Source organism: Myodes glareolus, chromosome 12, assembly GCF_982192425.1.
Source record: "Myodes glareolus chromosome 12, mMyoGla1.1, whole genome shotgun sequence".
Lineage (NCBI taxonomy): Eukaryota > Metazoa > Chordata > Mammalia > Rodentia > Cricetidae > Myodes > Myodes glareolus.
In genome coordinates, this window is record NC_142037.1 from 75806858 (window position 1) to 75827625 (window position 20768).

A 20768-nucleotide genomic window follows, 5' to 3' on the forward strand; every position below is an offset into this window, starting at 1 on the left:
GCTGAATTCAGATGGTCCAGGGAGGCTATTCAGCCCAGTTGTTTACTTGTTTTTACTTACGACAAGTCATGGTTTTTTCCTTGTTTTTGTCAGCTATAAATGTTCTGAAAATAAATTAGCAATCAATATTGTTTAAATAAAAATAGGCACTGCATTAAGGGGTAAAAGAAAACATATATTTCTAATGTATTAAAAGCATAAGTTCAAGTTATTACAAAAAGAAAAATTGATATAGTTTGGAAATATAAGTCTGGTAAATAATGTACACAAAAGTTTATTTTTGAGATGGAGTTTAATGATGTATAATACAGAGTCTATATTTTTCTTGTTTTCTAAACTGAATGGAATAGTATTGCTAATAATAATAGTAATAATAATATATGCAAGAAATTAATGAGTCAACCAAAGAAATGAACAAGAAGCGATCAACAGTCATAAGTGTCTCCAATTATTACTAAAAAAAGTCCTTCCTTTAATGGCCTCTGATCAGGTAGTTCTCATCAAGGCAAGACAAGCTCACAATTATTTCAGTTGTCTAAAAAAAATCTCCTCATAACCTCTAAGACAATAGGATGGATATTGGACCAGGAAGGTAGTTGGTGCTGCTATCCTAATATCTATTAAAATTGACTTCAAGCTAAAGTTAAGCAGAAAATATGAAGGAAACTTCATTATAACATAATTAAGGGAAGAATTAAACAGCAGGATATTATTCTGTCTCACCTTATTCCATAAAAAGTCTGATAGTCTTAAATAACAGATTCACTCCTCTTGAAACATGATTTCAACATGTCATTTTCTGCATTAGGTAGGCCTTCTGGACAAAAAGGAAACAAGGAAAAATCAGAATTAAATGACATCGTACATCACAGGGATATAACAAATATCTGTGGACTATTTCAGCTAAACACCAAAGAGTATACATTTTATTCAGGCATCCACACAGCTTCTGTAAAGTAGACCACTCACTGGAACATAAACACATGCATGTGCGCACCTATGTGTGGGCACAAACACATTAACAGGTTAGGAAAGATTTAAATAACTTCGTTTATCCACTCTACCACATACAATAAAGGTTAAAACAATACAAAACAAAACAAATGAATCATCAGTAATTAAACAAGATCACTGAGATTAAATAGCACATTACTGAATGATGACTGAATCAAAAAAATGTATTTTTAACTTCTGGAATTAAATGAAACTGAACCATAAAACAAGAAAACCTCTAGGTGACATTAAAAGTAGTCCTGTGCCCAATTTTTAAAAAATGGATATTTGGTTTGTTGATGGCTAGTTTCTTGAGTTCTTTGTATATTTTGGAAATCAAACTCTGTCAGATGTGGAGTTGCTGAAGATCTTTCCCCATGCTATTAGCTGTCATTTTTTACCTTTTGATGGAATCTTTTACTTATAGATACTTTTCTGTTTCATGAGGTCCCATTTATTAATTGTTGATCTTAGTGCCTGCGCAATTGGTGTTCTATTCAGGATATTGCCTCCTGTACCAATGTGTTCAATGCTATTCTCCATTTTTTTTTCTATCAGGTTCGGTGTATCTTATTTTATATAGGGTCTTTGATTCACTTGGTTGTGAATTTTCTGCAAGGTGATACAAATGGATCTATTTGCATTCTTCTACATGTTGACATCCAGTTAGACCGGCATCAATTGTTGAAGATGCTTTCTTTCTCTCTTTATCATTGTATAATTCTGATTTCTTTATAAAAAAAATTAGGTGTTTATAGATATGTGTATTTACATGTGTCTTTGATTTATTTTATTGATCAACTTGCTTTTATGTTAATACTATAAAGGTTTTATTATTACAGCTCTGTATTATTGCTTGAAATTAGTGATGGTGATACCTCCAGGAGTTCTTTTATTATACAGATTTGCTTTCACTATCCTAAAGTTTTTTATGTTTTTACTTTGTTCATATAAAGTTGAGTATTGTTCTTTCAAGTTCTGTAAAGAACCAATGATAGCCTATTCTAGAGAGGATGTGGAGTAAGGAGAACACTCATCCATTGTTGGTGGGAATGCAAACTAGTGTAAACACTCTAGAAATCAGTGTGGCGGTTTCTCAGGAAACTGGGAGTCAACCTCACTCAGGACCCAGCAATTCCACTCTTGAGAATATACCCAAGAGATGCCCTATCATACTACAAAAGCATTTGTTCAACTATGTTCATAGTAGCACTATTTTTAATAGCCAGAACCTGGAAATAACCTAGGTACTCCTCAATAGAAGAATGGTTAAAGAAGATGTGGAACAGATACACATTAGAGTTTTACTCAGCAGTAAAAAACAATGACATCTTGAATTTTGCATGCAAATAGATGGAAATAGAAAACGCTTTACTGAGTGAGGTAACCCAGACCCAAAAAGAGGAATATGGTATGTACTCACTCATAAGTGGATTCTAGCCTTAATTAAAGGTCTTTGAGCCTATAGGTCGTGATCCTAGAGAAGCTAAATAAGAAGGTGAACCCAAAGAAAAACATATAATTATCCTCCTGGATATTCGAAGAAGACAAGATTGCCAAGCAAAAACTGGGAGCACGGGGGTGGGGCTGGAGTGGGGGTAAGGGGAGATGGGGAGAAAGAAGGGAGAAGGGGAGGACTGAGGAGAGCTTAGGGGAATGGGATGGTTGAAATGGAGAAAGTGTGGATATGGGAGCAGGGAATTAGATATCTTAATTAAGGAAGCCATCTGGTCCTTGGCTTTTTTTTTTTTTTTGGTTGAGAGGTTTTTTATTATAGGTCTATTTAAATTGTTCACCTGGTCTTGATTTAATTTTGGTATATTGTATTTATCTAAAAACAAGTCCATTTCTTTTACATTTTCCAACTTTGTGGCGTATAGGCCTTTGTAGTAAGACCTAATGATTCTCTGAATTTCCTCAGTGTCTGTTGTTATGTCCCCCTTTTCATTTATGATCTTATTAATTTGCGCGTTCTCTCTCTGCCTTTCAATTAGTTTGGATAGCGACTTGTCAATCTTGTTGATTTTCTCAAAGAACCAGCTCTTTCTTTAACTGATTGTTGTTTGTGTTTCTATTTTGTTGATTTCAGTCCTCAGTTTGATTATTTCAATTCTTCTACTCCTCCTGGGTAAGTCTGCTTCTTTTTTTTTCTAGAGCTTTCAGCTGTGCTGTTAAGTCTCTAATGTGAGCTTTCTACGTTTTTTTAATGTGGGCACTTAGTGCTATGAACTTTCCTCTTAGCACTGCTTTCATAGTGTCCCATAGGTTTGTGTATGTTGTGTCTTTATTTTCATTGAATTCAAGAAAGACTTTAATTTCTTTCTTTATTTCTTCCCTGACCCAGGGGTGGTTCAGGAGTTGACTGTTCAGTTTCCATGAGTTTGTAGGCTTTCTGGGGGTATATTTGCATAACTGTTTCATAAAGAAATACTATTAAATAGATGGTGTCAAGAATTGATGGGAAAATTCAAGGAACACAGAATAAAGCAGAATCACCAAAACCAACTCTTTCCTGATTTCTAATCACTGTGCTTATTCTCCAATAAGTTGAAGGAGATAGAAACAAGGAAAAGTGACAGTGCCATCTTGTCTAGTAGAAAAAATAATTTTAAATTAAAATAGCTTGTATATCAATGGCTTTAAAGCATAGAGAAGGAAATTTGGCAAGAGAAGGAATCACTGTGGTTGGCTGAGTAAACTGAACAACATCTTTTGTATTTTTTTAATTTCTCACTTATGAAGTTCTTAGACATCTTGGATCTTAGAATCAGCTATTATCTCTTTGTTTGTCTTATATTCCCTCAAATTTAAGAGAAAAATGCCTTAAAATATTATAAAAAAATCTATATTAATCTAAAAAACCCAATTTCTAAACTAAACCTTTCCTATTTCCTCATTATCTGAAGCAGTGATTCTTAACCCAAAGAAATTATCAAACAACAACAAAAAATCCCAACACTGACTCCTGAGTTTTTTGTTAAGTAAAAAGTATGTAGTATTGAAAAATATCAGTTTTATTTTTTTGCAAGCTAATGGTGCTAGTGAATAAAAGCAAATAAAATCTAAAGGTTATCCTATTCATATTATGATGAATGTGCACTAAAATAGAAGAAGTCAAGACATTATCTCCAAAGGAGTAGAATGTTGAAGTCTACAGGTCATGTGAAAACAATGACTAATACAGAAATAAAATCTGTAATCCTTGTTATATGCTCTAAGTTACTTAAATATCCTTTGAATTCAATAAGGTTTATACCTACAATTTATATAAACTAAGGAATAATATATACTTAGATTACAAATGTAGAATCAAAGGAACAAAATTTATGAAATAAAAGATTATTAATCATTCATTATGAAGTAAAAATCACTTGGCAAAATCACTCTTTCATGATGCCAATTGTTCTTCTAGAAGAGTAGAAGATGAACTGTGAATGTATTGAGAAAACTTAGTGGGAGAACTTACTGTAAACTGGGTAAGACAGTAAGACAATACAGGATACCACAAACACACACACACACACACACACACACACACACACACACACACACACACACCACATATTAATAAGCTTGAGACAGGAATAAAATATAACATACCACATGTATTTAGATTTATTTTCATGTATCTGAGGATTCTGTTTTGTGTATTTCAACTTGGTTATGTGTGACACTTCATAATAGGTAATTTCATTTATGAAATAAAGGCCAAGCATGAGAAGATTGAACTAAAACTTCAAAATCTAGTAATAGCTAAGCTTGTGTGGCCTGAGTTCTGGATTATTAAGAAAGATGCTCAAAGTTTTGTTTATTTGTTTGTCTTAAGAATTAGGTAATGGAAGACTATGAAAGGAATTGAAGAAAATCAGAAGGGATCATCTCCATGCCTTTTTAAACTAATGATGTTGTCCTTAACTTCAACTCTTAAGCATGATGTCTTCGGGAACTAGAATACATCAGGCACTCTCCTGATAATTTATTAACATGTGTATTTATGCACTTTATATGCCCCGAAGTTTATTCTCTACAACATGGTCTCATAGAGTTGAATATTTGTTGTGATCATATAGGTTGGGGAGTTTATGTTGAATTCAAAGGTAACTTGGACTACATCAAGAATTTCAGACCAGCTAGGATTACAAATTGAGAGTGCAACCTAAACATATAAAATAAAATAATCAAATAATCTTTTCTAATAAAATAGAAAAGAGTTGAGAAATAAGCCAGCCATAGGTGTAAACATTTTAAAACCATCAATTAACCATACATAACACTAGCAAAAATAATTGATGTTGCCATTTTGGTATCAGATTACAGGGCAAAACCAGCCCAATGTTGTCATAATGACAAAATGGTCACAGTGTATCTTGAGGACTATTCATATTTACAATCAGGTTCATATCCATACATCCAACAATCAAATATTACAACTAATGAAGATGCAATTAATCACACATTAATAGTAGAAAGTTTGTGCCATGATTTCAGTGTGAGATTTTGATACATCAAAATAGCTGACAGACTCCTGTAACACAGCCCTATGCTACAAGACAGCTGATTGGTTATGGAGGAAGAAACCTTTGTTAGTGTTTTTTTTTCAAAAGTTTCTCTCCCAGGGAAGCCTCAGAGCTGGTAACCAAGGAAGAAAAGGCTCTGGCTGAAGCTCTTAGGGTTAGGGGATGCTGAAGCAGGACTTGCAACATCACAGTGTTGGTGTTGCTGATATAAAGAAGTCTCTTGAACTCAATATAAATAATTCTACAGATATTCTAAGGAAAGGGACCTGAGAATACCATGAAAAAGACCAGGTTTCTGGTATAGAAACTTGTGCAGAACAAAAACTAGAGCATGGAGATGCAAGTTTTGCTATCTGGAATAAAGGGAGCCTAGAGTCAAAGAATGGATTAGAATCTGACATCTACATCTCAAGAACTCAGTCAGAAATCAAGTATGACTGATATTATATGGAAACTCAGTTAATCATTATAGTTATGATCAAGAGTAATCTGAGAAATCATGCAAATGTGGAATTTTTCAGAAAAAAAAAGTTGTCTGTTTTGGTGAAATTCTAGGGCCCTCACTCTGTAGTGCCACAACAGAAATTACATTTAAAGTACTTTCAACAAAGATTAAAAATGAAAAAGTCAGAAGCTGTGAGATGGGAAAAGCTAGATGGACAAGGAGATGAGCCCATACCCAAACAAATTCACAACAGATGGATAAAAAACTGTGCCCATCATCATCTAATTATCCCAGGAACTGGGATAAACTGGTTGATGATGTTGAAGAAGAGAAGAATGAGGAGCAGCTTTAAATCAGGTATTTCAGGAGATCTACTGAGAGGGTTCCGAGGAAGAGAAACATGCCATGAACAAATCATTTGTGGAGTCGGTGCTATGGTCTTGAATACTAACTGGTCTGATGTAAGTAAAACAAAAGTTGAAATCTACCTTCCTGATGATATAGAATGGAAACAGAACAAAACACATCAATTTACTGTCACTGAAAAGAACACTGGTGAATGTGTGCACACAAGACTCATAAAATCACGTGGAGTCTTCAAAGCCTGCCCTAAAAGTAACAAAATTAACTTTAAATAAACATAAAAGGAATTTATAACTTATTTGACATATTATTTATTTAATTGGCTGAGCACTGGACTTGGCTCCCAAGGTCCAAATGAGGAGCAGAAGGAGGGAGAACATGAGCAAGGAAGTCAGGACCATGATGGGTGCATCCACCCACTGAGACGGTGGGACTGATCTAATGGGAATTCACCAAGGCCAGCTGGACTGGGAATGATGGAGCATGTGTTCAAACTGGATATTCTGAATGTGGCTGGCAATGAAGGCTGACTGAGAAGCCAAGGACAATGGCACTGGGTTTTTATTCTACTGCATGGACTGACTTTGTGGAATCCTGGTTTGTTTGGATGCTCACCTTTATAGACCTGTATGGAGGGGGGAGGACCTTGGACTTCCCAAGGGGCAGGAAACCCTGACTGCTCTAAGGACTGGAGATGGGGGGGGGGGGAAGGGAGGCGGGGAGGAGGTGGAAATTTTTAATAAATAATTAAATAAACAAATAAATAAGCAATTTACTAATTTAAATATGTGTACTTGTCATAATGGAGTCAGGTGAAGATTAATTACCACAAAATCAGAAAAAAGATGGATGGCAAATGAACCTGTAGATAAAACATTGTTGAAAAATAATGAAAGAGGATCCCTGTGTCTGTGCTAAGTTCCACCCAGAGGGGTGAGTGTGTGCAATCCGGGGCAGACTGTCCCAGAAGAGAGCACTGCCCCCCCACCCCTCAGCTCCTGCTGCAGGGTCTTCTGTGTTCCACTCGACCCTGCCCTGCCCCCATGGTCACCCTTTTGTCTCCTGTGTCCTTGGAATACCAGCTGTCCCTATTTCAGTGCTGAGGAGTTCCATCCAGAGGGGTGAGTGTGTGCTATCCCAGGGCAGACTGTCCTGGAAGAGAGCACAGTTCCACCCCCAGCTCCTGCTGCAGGATCTTCTGTGTTCCACTCGACCCTGCCCTGTCCCCACGTTTGCCCTTTTGTCTGCAGTGCCATTGGAATACCAGCTATCCCTGTGTCTGTGCTGAGGAGTTCCATCCAGAGGATGCTGAGGAGTTCCATCTAGAGGGACAGGAACAGTTCCCTCTCCTGCACTGAAGAAATTCACCCAGAGAGTCAGTCACAGCAAAAACTGAACCAAGACACCAAGACTCTCCTGGCTCCATTTGAAGGAAGAGATGGGCAGGTGCCAATGCAAGAATTCCTTCAACAACCTGAAAGGCAACTTGACATCAACAGAATCCAGGGATCACAAAACTAGAAGAAATGAACACCCTACTCCAGAAGAAATAGAAGAAATCGACTATATGAAAATAATAGAGAAACTTAAACAGGAGGTGAAAATCTGCCATAAAGAAATGGAGATAACAAACAAAAAAGTAGGTGAAATGGATAAATCTCTCAAAGATACCCAAGATAAACAAGAAATCCAAGAAAAAGCAATCAAACAGGTAAGGGAAACAGTTCAATACTTGAAAGATGAATTGGAGGTAATGAAGAAAACACAAACCGAGAAAAGGCTGGATATGGAAAATCTGGGTAAATGAATAGGAACTGCAGAGACAAGTATTACCAACAGAATACAAGAGATAGCAGAAAGAATTTCAGACACTGAAGATACTGTAGAAGAAATAAACTCACTGATTAAATAACAATATAAATCCAACAAATTCTTAATACAAAACATGCAGGAAATCTGGGACACCATGAAAAGGCCAAACCTAAGAATAGTAGGCGTAGAAGAAGGAGAAGAATTGCAGCTCAAAGGCCCAGAAAATATATTCACCAAAATTATTGAAGGAAACTTTGCCAATCTAAAGAAGGATATTCTTATGAAGGTACAAAAAAAATACAGAACACCAAATAGACGGGATCAAGAAAAAATCCCTTCGCCATATAATAATAAAAACACAAAACATACAGAATAAAGAACAAATATTAAGAGCTGCAAGGGAAAAAGGTCAAGTAACATATAAAGGGAAACCTATCAGAATTACACCTGACTTCTCAATGGAAAACATTGAAGCCAGAAGGTCTTAGATAGATGTGCTGCAGAAACTAAGAGGCCAAGGATTTAAGCCCAGTCTACTATACCCAGCAAAACTTGCATTTACGATTGATGGAGAAAACAAGATATTCCAGGACAAAAACAGATTTAAACAATATGCAGCCACAAACCCAACCCTACAGAAAATACTAGAAGGAAAACCACAAACCAAGGAAGCCAACAACATCCATAATAACACAAGCATCTGACAACCCTCCACCAGCACAACTCAAAGAAGGGAGACACACAAAAAATAACACCAGAAAAAATAACCGGAGTCAACAACCACTGGTCATTAATATCGCTTAATATCAAAGGAATCAATTCACTTATAAAAGGTACAGGTTAAGAGAATGAATATGTAATCAGGATCCAACATTCTGCTGTCTACAAGAAACACACCTCAAACACAAAGACAGACACTACCTCAGAGTAAAGGGTTGGGAAAAGGTTTTCCAATCAAATGGACCAAATAAACAAGCAGGTGTGGCTATACTAATATTAACAAAATAGATATCAAACTAAAATCAATCAGAAGAGACAGAGATGGACATTTTATATACTCATATCAGGAACAATTCATCAGGAGGAAGTCTCAATCCTGAATATCTACGCACCTAATATAAAAGTCCCCACATATGTAAAAGAAACATTACTAAAACTCAGAACATACATCAAACCCCACACCCTAATAGTAGGTGATTTCAACACTCCTCTCTCACCAATGGACAGGTCAACCAGACAGAAACTTAACAGAGAAATAAGAGAACTAACAGATGTAATGAACCAAATGGACCTAACAGACATCTATAGAACATTCAATCCAAACAGAAAAGAATATACATTCTTCTCAGCATCTCATGGAACCTTTTCAGAGCTTGATCACATAATTGGTAACAAAGAAAACATCCAAAGATATAAAGAAATTGTAGCAATCACCTGTGTACTATCAGACCACCATGGAATAAAGTTAGAATTCAACAGTTCTAACCCCAGAAAGCCTTCAAACTCATGGAAACTGAACAGTCAACTCCTGAACCACCACTGGGTCAAGGAAGAATTAAAGAGAGAAATTAAAGTCTTCCTTGAATTGAATGAAAATAAAGACACAACATATCCAAACCTATGGGACACTATGAAAGCTGTGCTAAGAGGAAAGTTCATAGCACTAAGTGCGTGCCCACATAAATAAAATGGAGAAAGCACACATTAGAGACTTAACAGCACACCTGAAAGCTCTAGGAAAAAAAGAAGCAGACTCACCCAGGAGGAGTAGAAAACTGGAAATCACCAAAATGAGGGCTGAAATCAACAAAATTGAAACACAAAAAACAATCCAAAGAATCAATGAAACAAAAAGCTGGTTCCTGGAGAAAATTAACAAGATTGATAAACCCCTATCCAAACTAATCAAACGGCAGATAGAGAACATGCAAATTAACAAGATCAGAAATGAAAAGGGGTACATAACCACAGACACAGAAGAAATTCAGAGAATCATTAGATCTTACAACAAAAGCCTGTATGCCACAAAATTGGAAAATGTGGAAGAAATGGACACTTTTTTAGATAAATACAATTTTCCAAAATTAAGTCAAGACATGAAGAGCAGTTTAAATAGATCTGTAAGTCACGAGGAAATAGAAGCTGTCATCAGAAACCTCCCTACCAATAAAAAGCCCTGGCCCAGATGGTTTCAATGCAGAAATCTATCAGATCTTACAACGAAAGTTTATATGCCACAAAGTTGGAAAATGTAAAAGAAATGGGCATTTTTTTAGATAAGTATCATATACCAAAGTTGAAACAAGAACAGGTGAACAATCTAAATAGACCTGTTAGTCACAAAGAATTAGAAGCTGTTATCAAAAATCTCCCGACCAAAAAAAGCCCAGGACCAGATGGTTTCAATGCAGAATTCTACCAGAACTTCCAGGAAGAGCTAATACCTATACTCCTTAATGAATCAATGAATAAATGGGACCTCCTGAAACTGAGACGCTTCTGTAAAGCAAAGGACACTGTCAGTGAGACACAAAGGCTACCTTCAGACTGAGAGAAGATATTCACAAACCCCTCATCACACAAAGGCCTGATTTCCAAAATATACAAAGAACTCAAGAAACTAGACACTAAAACTCTAACTAACCCAATTAAAAAACGGGGTACTGAACTGAACAGAGAATTCACAACAGATGAACTTTGAATGGCCAAAAGGCACTTAAGGTCATGTTCAACCTCCTTAGCGATCAGGGAAATGCAAATCAAAACAACTTTGAGACACCATCTTACACCTATCAGAATAGCCAAACTCAAAAACACCAATGATAGTCTATGCTGAAGAGGATGTGGAATGAGGGGAACACTCATCCATTGTTGGTGGAAATGCAAACTTGTGCAGCCACTGTGGAAATCAGTGTGGCACTTTCTCAGGAAACTGGGAGTCAACCTCCCTCAGGACCCAGCAATTCCACTCGTGGGAATATACCCAAGAGATGCCCTATCATACTACAAAAGTATTTGTTCAACTATGTTCATAGCAGATCTATTTTTAATAGACAGAGCCTGGAAACAACTTAGGTACCCCTCAATAGAAGAATGGTTAAAGAATACCTGGAACATATACACATTAGAGTTTTACTTGGCGGTAAAAAAACAATGACATCTTGAATTTTGCATGCAAATGAATGGAAATAGAAAATGCTTTACTGAGTGAGGTATCCCAGACCCAAAAAGAGGAATATGGTATGTTCTCACTCTTAAGTACATGGATTCTAGCCATAATTAAAGGCCATTGAGCCTACAATTTGTGATTCTAGAGAAGCTAAATAAGAAGGTGAACCTGAAGAAAATCATATAGTTATCCTCCTGGATATTGGAAATAGACAAGATTTCCAGGCAAAACTTGGGTACACGGGTTGTGGGTGGCGGTGGCTGTAAGGGGCATGAGTAGAGACAGGGGAGAAGGGGAGGATTGGGGAAAGCTTGGGGGAATGGGATGGGTGGGATTGTGGAAGGGTGGATATGGGAGCAGGGAAGTAAATATCTTAATTAAGGGAGCCATTTTAGGATTTGCAAGAGACTTGATTCTAAAGGGGTTCCCAGGTCCAAGGAGAGGTCCCCTAATTGCTCCTTGGGCAGCAGAGGAGCGGGTGCCTGAACTGGTCTTGTCCTATAGCCACAATGATGAATATCTTGCATATCACCATAGAACCTTCATCTGGCAATGCATGGAGATAGAGACAGAGACCCACATTGGAACACTGGACTTAGCTCCCAAGGTCCAAATGAAGAGCAGAAGGAGGGAGAACATGAAGGAAGTCAGGATCACGAGGTGTGCGTCCACCCACTGAGATGGTGGGACTGATCTAATGGGAATTCACCAAGGCCAGCTGGATTGGGAGTGATGGAGCATGTGATCAAAATGGACACTCTGAACGTGGCTGGCAATGAAGGCTGACTGAGAAGCCAAGGACAATGGCACTGGGTTTTTATTCTACTGCATGGACTGACTTTGTGGAAGCCTGGTTTGTTTGGATGCTCACCTTTATAGACCTGTATGGAGGGGAGAGGTCCTTGGACTTCCCAAGGGGCAGGGAACCCTGACTGCTCTTAAGGCTAGTGAGGGAGGGGGAGGTAGGGAGGGGGAGGAGACAGGGAGGCAGGGAGGAGGTGAAAATTTTTAATAAATAAATAAATAAATTTTAAAAAAAACAATGAAAGGGAAAATATATGTAATTACAACAAAACACAGTGAAGGTAGTAAAAGAAAAAATAAAAAAAGATGTGAACAGAAATAAGCAATTAATAAAGTGTTAGGAAATCTGTAACTCTAAGATCTGTTTCCACAAGAGCAATTAACCAGCCAATTTCTAGCCTGATAGATAATTTTTGAATGGAGAACAAAGTATATCAAACAATAGTGAAAATAAGAACGTTGATTACTAGTTAAAATACCCCCTATGGAATGTATGCAATTCATGTCACTTTAATGTTAGTCAACCAATAATTTACAAACAAATAATAACACGCTCTTTAACTTTTTAAGATACTAAACTGTCTCACGCTATCGTCTCGCCAGCAAGAACCACGTGGGACACTAGGATTCTTCTGCAGAAAATCTTTAATATGTCCTGAGAGAGAGAGCATCAGCTAACATGGCCGGGGACCCAGAATGAGGGGAACCCATCCCTTATATAGGAAACAGTCCTTGCTTCGGACATGTCACCCTTGGATTGGCCCACTGCCCATTAGCCCAGGTGAAGCCTCGGGAGTAGGCGGGGACAGCAGTGGAAAGTTACCGAGCACATGTGCGTTCACCTGGCGGTGAAACCAGATGCCAGCGCCATCTTGTAATGGAGAATGTGGATGCGGCCCTTCACATCTCCCCCTTTTTTTACTTCTTTGCAGAAAGGCAACTCCCTCAGAAGGCAATGATAGAGGTCGCACTTCCCAAAGTGGAAACATTAAAATGGGCTTACACGGAATCTGCCCCTAGGTTCAGGACATCTGGAACTTATCCGGCCTGCCCTCTGCCATTTTTCTGGGAAAGGGAATATGTGGCAGGAAACCCTTATGCAGGGCGACATATCTCTCAGAGAGGGCCATTCTCTGTGCGATGCTCTTTAGCTCGACAACCTTTAGGGCTAGCTAAGCCAAACATTCCATCCTGTGCCATGGACCACTGTCCTAGGGGTGCAGGAGCTGGTTGGCATAAACCTTACTGCTTCAACATAGATAACCACATATAAGTAGAGGCTCCCTGTTCCAGGGCAGCCAGCACTGGTGCAATAACCATTTTGTCCCTATGAATTTGGGATTTGAGTCAGCAGACCATCCAGAGGAGAAACATTATTTCACAGCATAGGGCTGCTCCAAACATTCCCACCCCCACCCATTCTTTGAAGTAGGAGATGAAGGACACAACCCAGGACTGGAATCCTTCGACCAAGCTTATGTCCATTCGTGTGGAGTTGATTGTCACAATGGACCGTCTCAAGGAGGACAGCAATTCATCAAATCTCTCGGTCCAATTTTCTGCAAGATACAAAGACAATTCTCGGGACAAGTTAGCTGCTTTTGTAAAGTTCTCATATGGTACACTGGTCATACATAAGGCTGGAGTTTTCCATTCACAGCCCAATTGGGCAAGCTGCCATAAGATATCCACCTGTTCTTGTACTTGGTCAATTATTTGATTAAGAACCATTATTTTACCTCTAATAGATGTATCTATGGTAGCCTGCTGATCCAGGGCTGTAGCCACTGTGGTAGGTAACTGATTGAGGGTCTCTGTTTTTCATGGTATAGGCCGTGTTGCCCCAGTGGCGCCTAGGAAAAACCCAAGCCCTGTTTGTTGATATTAGGTTTAAGATTTATTGGCTCCCGTATTCCTTGCCGGGTACGGTGGCCTCGGGCTCCAGAGCCCGCCCCGCCATCCGAGAGCTGCACACGGCCCTGGGCCTGCTCGCTGCGTGGCTCCGCGTGTCCCAGGCCAGGAAGTGGCGGCTCCAACCCCAGGCGCCCCCGCCTTCCCCGCGGGGCTAGCCTAGTTTTCCAAAGCTGTGTTGGTGAGGGAGTGTGGCACAGGCCGGCAACATCTCAAGGTCCTCGCCGGAGTCATTACAGCTCACGGGGCAGATGGGATAATTAGCAGACTCTCAACATCTGTGCCACAGTCACAGATTTAGCCAATGACCCTATCATCTTAAAAATTCAAGGGCTTTTCGCATCCATCTCCCTGTGGATACCGAAACATTAGATAAGTCAAGCGCACATACAACAATCTTCCAGGAGGACCTGAGTTTTTTTTTTAAAAGAAAACCAAACAGTTGTGAGCTGCTACGTGGTTGTTGGGGAGTCAAACTCACAACCCTTGGAAGAACAAGCAGCATTCTTAACCATTAAGCCATCTCTCCAGCTCTCTATTTAGATGGAAAATCTCTAGGTTTAGCATTGTTTGTTTCACTCGTTGCCCCAGGCAATTGATCTGCCTTTGTTACCTTATCATAGCCACCTAGCAATGCTCCATTCCAGCAGTCATAGCTGCACCCATTCAGAGCCCAAACTGGTGCATGGAGCAAAGTGCAACTCAGAGAAACAGGCTTGCTGCTCTGCAACCATTGAAAGGGCCTCATTTAATCTTTCAGGGAATTTGGGCGTTGTTAGTCTCTCTGGCTATTTCCTGCTGAATTGGGATGTTGCATTTTAGGGGTATACACTACAACATTTCAGGAGGTCTAGGTGATTCAAACCACATAAATCCCAAGTACACCTTTAGGCTCTCATTTTCTGTGGAGACGAAAACGGAACCTCTTTTCCAAAACATCATATCCTTAGGCCCATATTTTAAATTAAAAATACCTTTTTTAGCAGTTTCTAAATTCGAATGTCTTTCTCCTGTCCAGTACACAAAAGACAACATAAACAATATAACATCAGTCTTCTCCCCCATTTTATTTTCTTAGAACAACCGGGGGGATCCTTTTTACTTATTTGGGACTGTGCACGCATCTAACCTCTCACTGAGCTCAGTTTCTGATATGCTATCCTGGACTTCATAGTCATACCTCTCTGAGCATGCACCCGCAGTTCTGAATCCTTCCTGAATCCAAGGTGAATCCAAGATGTCCCCGTTGGTGTGAGTGGTGGTCAGGATTTCCCGGCATCCTGAGGGTTTCAGGCACCAGATGTCGAGTCCACCTTATCAGCAATGACGACGCAACATCAGCCTCTTCTTTCCCTGTAACATTTCCGGGTTTCGGCACCAAATGTCTCACGCTATCGTCTCGCCAGCAAGAACCACGTGGGACACTAGGATTCTTCTGCAGAAAATCTTTAATGTGTCCTGAGAGAGAGAGAGCATCACCTAACATGACCGGGGACCCAGAATGAGGGGAACCCATCCCTTATATAGGAAACAGTCCTTGATTCGGATGTGTCACCCTTGGATTGGCCCGCTGCCCATTAGCCCAGGTGAAGCCTCAGGAGTAGGCGGGGACAGCAGTGGAAAGTTACCGAGCACATGTGCGTTTACCTGGCGGTGAAACCAGATGCCAGCGCCATCTTGTAATGGAGAATGTGGATGTGGCCCTTCACACTAAACAACTAGCTAGCTATAAACCAATTTTTTAGGGTGCATCTTACCATCAATATAAACATTTCTCCTTCATAAATCTACAAACATGATGTTTAGTAAACTAAGTCATGTATCATCTATAAATATTAATTCTTCATTAATTCAAAGGTCACTTATCATACGATAAACTCAAGTAAGATATTTGAGATAAAACTGCTGTGTTGAGAAAATAAAGGGTTGAAAAACAAAATATATTCAAAACTGTAATAAGACATAAAAATGCCTATATTTGTAGATGAAACTGTTATTTAGGTAGAAAATCAGTATAAAGCTAGTAAAGAAACTAATAACATCAGCAAGTTTAAGATAGAAAAGGAATAATGATAAAGGAAAATGAATTGCATTTGCAACCTAGCAAGGAACTGAAAATTAAAACAAAAATTAAATTTACATACTATCAATTCTTGAACTGTTCAAGGAAAAACATGAAAACAAGCACAATCACTTAAGAAATTAAAACAGATATAAATAAATGAAAAAGGTTCATTTATTATGAAAGCAAGAATTGGTATTTTTAAGGGTAAAATTGCTCAAATATCCTGATATTTAATTCATCCCTTATTAAAATCAATGCAAGTGTTTTTTTTTTGAGGAATCAAGATTAGGATTTATTTTGAAATGAAATGAAAAGGACCTTCAAAAGCCAAAACAATCTTCAATAACATAAGAAGTTACAGAACTTAACTTCACAGTATAGTCTGACACAAAAATGAAAGAAAGTTCATGAAGCAGAAAAGAGACCGGAAAGTTGATTTCTGTGAATTTCTGGTCTTCAAGAGGGCAAAAAAGTAATTTAAAGAAAACGTAGGGTCTTTGTTGAAATATTATATATTAATATATCATTTAGTTTCTCCTTCATAATATTTTAAAATAGAAATTCAAAATGAATCAAAGACCAATGTGAAATCTAAACATCTTCTACCAGAAAAGGAAAATGATATACTTCAACTTTCAACTTCAAATTAAAGATTCTTCTTCTTCTTCTTCTTCTTCTTCTTCTTCTTCTTCTTCTTCTTCTTCTTCTTCTTCCTCTTCTTCTTTTTTGGTTTTCAAGACAGGCTTTGTCTGTGTAGCTTTATAGTCTGCCGTGGAACTTGCACTCTAGACTAGGCTGGCCTTGAACTCAGAGATAAAATTAAATACATGAGCCACCACTGCCCGGAAAGATTCTTATAAACAATACCAAAGTTTCCATCCTTTAGGAAGGATAATGTTGCTTAAATTATACCAAAAAAAAGAAAGAAAAAAAAGCTTTCAGCTGTCTTTGATAGGGCACACTTTTAATCCCAGTGTTCAGTAGGCAGTGGCAGGTGACCTAGGTAAGTTTGTGGTCAGTTTGGTCAACAGAGAGTTCAAAGATAATAAGTGCTACACACAGAGAAACCCTACCTCAAAAAAACTCATGTGTGTGTGTATGTGTGTGTGTGTGTGCTGTATATTCAATGCAATGAACATAAAAATTCCAACAAATTCTCCAAATTTATTGAAGGAACAATTTTAGCTTCAGTTGGAAACACAAACGCACTGGGGATAGCTAAAACAATGTTGAATGTGAAAATAACTGTTGGGTCTTGAGGAAGCCTATTTCCCAATTTTCTGAGAAATCATCACCCAGACATCCCAAGGGGCTGTACCAGTTTACACTCCCACCAGCAATGCAGAAGTATTCCCTATTCCCTACAACCTCTTCAGCATAAGTTGTCATCAGTGTTTTTGAAATTGGCCATTTTTACAGGTGTAAGATGGAATCTCAGAGTTGTTTTGATTTGCATTTCTCTGATGACTAAGGATGTTGAACATTTCCTTAAGTGTCTTTCAGACATTCTAGATTCCTCTGTTGAGAGTTCTCTGTTTAGGTCTGTACTCCATTTTTATAATGGATTGTGTGTTCTTTTTGATGACTAATTTCCTTTGTATATTTTGGAGATCAGACCTCTGTCTGATGTGGGGTTAGTGAAGATCTTTTCCCATTCTGTAGGCTGTCGTTTTGTCTTGTTGACCGTGTCCTTTGCTTTACAGAAGCTTTTCAGTTTCAGGATGAAGGCGTAAGTCACAAACAGTCCCACACCAGTTTGGAATTATGATTAATAGAATGGTTATTTATTCAAAGGGGAGAAAACTTACAGATTACCATCCCAGACAACAGCCCCTCTGCGCAAACAGGAAAGGAGTCTAGGAGCCAGAAGCAGAGCCGGAAGCCAGAGAGAGAGTGGAGGACAGCTGCTGCTTTTTTAAAGAGAGAGAGACCACGTCCCAATGGGCTGGTCTCTCAGCGACTATTGGCTGAAGGAGCTGAAGGAGCTCCTGCAGCATCTCCCCCTTTTGTTTAAGTAAGAGAGTTCTAAGCCTACTACAAAATTATATACAATAAGTACATACCTACGAAATTATATACAATAAATACAAATATCCTATTCTAACTAGCCTAAGTCTTGTACAACAAATAACTTGGCCAAGTCATGAGAGGAAAGTAACTACATTTATATAATCTTCAATCCCATCGAAGATCTGAGAAGGGAAATAATGTTACCTGAGTAATTAGGAAGTGTAATCAAACAACTTCCAGAACATGTAACAAATCACAGAGACAACTGGCTACCTGGGCAAACACCCAAAGTCACGTTTGCAGTGTTGAAGCAACCAACTTTAGCTAAGGCCTGATGTAACTGACATAATATTTTCAAAGGCAAGAAACTTTTCAAAACCATCTTAACCTGTCTTGGCAGGATATGACAGTCCTGTTTTATCCATTTATGAATATTCTGTAACTCTGTCAGTAGTTGAGGTATGGACATTTCTTTACCCAAAGGCCAATTTTGGCAAGAAGAAAGGCTCCAGTTGGAGTGTCATTGGTGCTCAACATTCTCTCGGGAATAGATCAGTGTTGCCAGGAGCGATTGTGTCTCACTACCACAGAACTCTGAATTAGATTAAAGGCCATTTTCTACAGCTCTTTGAAGAGGTTGAAGATTATCTATCTACACTGAATATAATCTCTATGTATCTAAAGAACCTGATTAGTCTAATTATAAATAGCAAACTTAGATGACTATTGATCTATATAATTCTCAATACCTATCTAACTTAAAGACTGAGACAATAAACAACTGTGCAATAAATGAGGACAATATGACCTCCAAATATAAACAATGTGCAAATATACTTTGCCATATGGTAAATATATATATATCAATACATCAACAATATATGAGTATCTTAATCAGAGGTAGAAGTGTACAATGTAATATGGTAAATATACATATATCAATAATATATATATATATATATATATATATATATATATATATATATATATCAATACACAAAAATGTTTTAAACAGAGGAAGAAGCATGCATATATAGTGAGGGGCTGCGGGCAGGCCTGTTTTTCGCCTCACCCGGCTCCCGCACTGCTAGCTTAGTCCCAGAAATAATAACATACAAATTGTATTCATTTAAGCACTGCCTGGCCCATTATCTCTAGAGAGTTAGTTACTGACTAACTCTCATATCTTGATATTAACCCATTTCTAATAATCTGTATAGCACCACGAGGTGTGGCTTACCGGGAAAGATTCAGCATGTCTGACCTGGTGACTGGCTCCATGGTGTCTGCCTCATTGCCCTCTTCCCAGCATTCTGTTCTGTTTACTCCGCCTACCTAATTTTCTGTCCTATCAGAGGGCCAAGGCAGTCTCTTTATTGACCAATGAAAATAACACAATAGACAGATAGCCTTCCTCCATCATGCATACATACAATAGTCAACATAATTTAACTTTGTATCAATATATAAGAATCGATATCAATATATTTGTCTAAAAACAATAACTCACAAGTACAAATATATTATTCCATAATCCAATTATCCCTCTTTTTTTTAAGATTCCTGCGATCATAAAATTTCTCCCCCAACCCTCAACTGTTTATTGACTATAACCAACCCCTAAATGATGTCCCTAAACCCAAGGACAAACTTTACTGGGAGAGGGGACATTGTTCCCTAGAATTACTTCCAGCTGTCATGGGGGCGACGTTCTTTCTGGGGGATCCTGTGAAAGTAAAATGATGGTTAAATTTCAAGATCAATGTCTTTTAAAATTGCAAATAGTTTCTGAGTATTTTGTGGAGGTCTGGCCAGAATGTTGTACAAGATGTGCACCATTTCAGCTAACCACGTTGGAACCGTCATGTGTAGCTGGTACCCAAAACAGGTCTTTTAGTAGCGCTATCAGTATCATGAAGTCATATCAACCAGGTGGAGTTGTTGTTATGGGGCCCCATCTTCTTCCTGGAAACTTCAAATGTCACTGCAGTAAAAACTCATTGTTCATTGGGGAAAACTTAAACAGTAATAATATAGACATATACAGATATACATATATTCAATGAAAGGTATGATTGATACATTTAATGAAAGGTATGATAGATATGAAGAAAAGTAAAGATGTTCACCAGCTCCAATAATTTCTTCAATCATTTCTAATCTTTTTATTATTGTCTCCCTTAAACCCTGAATCTCCTGACCTACCCGTATTTCTAGGAATTTCACTAAGGTATCAGTTTTTTGGTTCCCATTCTGCAGGTACATTCTATCTGTTACCTTATCAAAACTTTGTGGTAAGGTCTGAACGTCAAATACAACAGCCTGAACCGTTTCAGGTAACTTCCTAGTACCCTTGGATATGGAGTCAATTTTGTCTATCATAGTATCCACTTGTTCAGATAACCCCTGATTTTCAACAATTTTAATCCTTTCAACTAGTTGTTCATTATTAGTCCATAAAAATTGTATCTTTCTTAATGATAAAATATTAAAAAGAAAACTGAAACCTAGTAACAAGTAAATTGATATATCCTCATGGTCATATAAACCTTGCATGACATAATCCATTGTATTAATAAAGAAAACAGTAGAACTGGCATTGGAAACAAAAGCTGCCATATTACCTCTTTGTCTACTAGGCAGCGCTGTTGCCAAGTCGCGACTAGAACCACTGCAATG

General features: G+C 38.1%; 1 pseudogene; it reads left to right on the forward strand.

The window, feature by feature from the left end:
- The first annotated feature begins 5672 nt into the window (after positions 1-5672).
- LOC125392266 (protein SGT1 homolog pseudogene) overlaps positions 5673-20768 on the forward strand; it is a 47397-nt pseudogene continuing 32301 nt past the window's right edge.